The 2,140-nt window shown below is 36.6% G+C and overlaps 1 protein-coding gene across 1 annotated transcript in view; it reads right to left on the bottom strand.

Annotated features, from left to right (window-relative positions):
* RNF138 (ring finger protein 138, E3 ubiquitin protein ligase) overlaps positions 1-2,140 on the bottom strand; it is a 56,724-nt gene that overhangs the window by 43,490 nt on the left and 11,094 nt on the right. The gene's annotated exons all lie outside the window — the stretch shown is intronic.

The raw sequence follows: 2,140 nt of genomic DNA, 5'->3' as shown, positions 1-2,140 counted from the left end.
CTATCTCTAATTATTATGAGAAACTACTTCATACCAATGCAATAATTTTGCTAAATACCCTCCAACATTCATAGTCCTATCCCAAATGATCTGAATGAAAATAGTGCTACCAGTTTATATTGGATGGCTCAACTGAAAATCATACTGCTAATGGTTAGATATATGGAAAAAGGGATGTCTGTTTTATCTATCCCTGTATATTCAATAACAGGTAAAGTGTGCCCAACCCTACAGAAGGTACAATAAATGTATGTAGAATTAATGAAATCATCCACAGATTATTTTACTCTTTTTTTTTTTTGAGACAGGGTCTCACTCTGTTGCCCAGGTTAGAGCGGAGTGGTGTCATCATAGATCACTACAACCTTAAATTCCTGGGCTCAAGCCTTCTGAATAGCTGGGATTACAGGTACACACTACCACCCCTGGCTAATTTTTAAAAGCTTTTTGGTAGGGATGAGGTCTCACTATGTTGCTCAGGCTGGTCTCCAACTCCTGGCCTCAAGCAATCCTCCCTCCTCACCTCCCAAAGTACTAGGATTACAGGCGTGAGTTACCAAGTCTGGCCTATTTTGCAAATTTTTTTAACTACTCATATAGGTACATGCAAATACTGCTTTAAGAATTTCCACAGCCATGCTCTATTCAAGCCATAGTTTAAATCCTCTATTTGTACTTATGAGAGAATATTGTGAAATGTATTCTAAGAAAACACAAGCTCTACGCTGCAGTGGTCCCTTGGCCTACTTTGCTACAGAGGTGGAGTCACAATTGTCTATTAAAGCAATGATTTTTCACGAGATGGCACTAAACACTGCTCAGCTAACTATATAAACCTGCTCTTAATTAGCAATATAGATTGTATCTGCTCTCTAGTTACTTGACAGAGAACAGAACCTTAAATTTTCTAAACTGAAACGTTTATCAAAAGCTTAGCTAAATGTCTTCAAAACAGTGTTGCATGAAAAAAATAAAAATAAAAAAGCTTAGCTACTAGAAACAATCTTCACAGAGAACTGTCTCAAAGTATAGAGCCTGTCCATTCTACCACCACCTAGATTAAGCCAGAGTATCAGAGAAAAATCCCTGGAAGAAAAGCTTTATATAAATTGCAATAAGGCATTATGCCAGTCTACACTGAAGGTAAGTAAGTATAGTCCTACGTAACTTGTTTTATATTTATCACAGGGAAAATGATGTTTTCTGTATTTGTTTCTTCTCTTGAGGACTGACAGGCAAAAATCACTCTTCAGTCTCATTTCTTTTAGTATCAAGAACAGCTACATTTCTCATCAGGAACCATTTTGTTTTTAATAATAGAGACTGTTAATTGTTACTGGATGTTTTGTTCTCCCTACTAGCTACTTAGAAGCTCTCAAACAGTGTATTACAACATATTTGGCTACTAACTAAAATCTTTATGTGCTAGATATCTTGCCACTCCCAGATCCTCTCTCCATTTTGATCATACTCTGTTCACTGGGAGACTAACTTGAATCAACAGGTTCCCTTACTATGTCTGAGGTGATTCAGTGAGGAAACAGAGGATTTGGAGGGAGAAACAAGAGGAAGGTAAAGATACTTATTTCCCAGATGCCGTCCTACAAAACTGCCTTGACTAGCTGCATCCCATTCTGACTGCCCTTTCGATATAACTTTCTTTATCCAGGTTCTGGTATCTACTTCCTCCCCTCCCATGCTTTCTATAGACCCAGAGTACATTATTATTCCTTGTGGCTTCCTATACCCTGTTCATATAGTATATCCAATATACTACTCCTCGAATAAAGTTCCTTTACTAAATTCTCCCCAAACTGCCTAATTAGAGCACACCATCTGTTTCCTGCCAAGACCCTGAAATATACTCTGGCATCTTATCTTATATTTCTTACCATTTTTTTAAAAAAAACCTTCTTTTCCTTCCTTTGCCAAATTCTTTACTGACTAAAAATTCATATACAAATTCAATTCTTTCATTGCAATTAGAACTTTGCATAGGATGTAGGAAAAAAAAGATGAAAAAGCTCACTCTAGATAAGGAGACAAGCAAACAAATATAATAAAGCTTAGTGGGTTTAACAGAAGCACAAAGAACAGTTCAACTAAGAAGGAGAAACTGTAGAGGTCAGAAAAGATTTTA

Source organism: Propithecus coquereli, unplaced genomic scaffold (genome assembly GCF_000956105.1).
Source record: "Propithecus coquereli isolate 6110/MARCELLA unplaced genomic scaffold, Pcoq_1.0 Scaffold51, whole genome shotgun sequence".
In the NCBI taxonomy this organism is placed as follows: Eukaryota; Metazoa; Chordata; class Mammalia; order Primates; family Indriidae; genus Propithecus; species Propithecus coquereli.
This window is presented reverse-complemented; position numbering and strand designations above follow the sequence as displayed.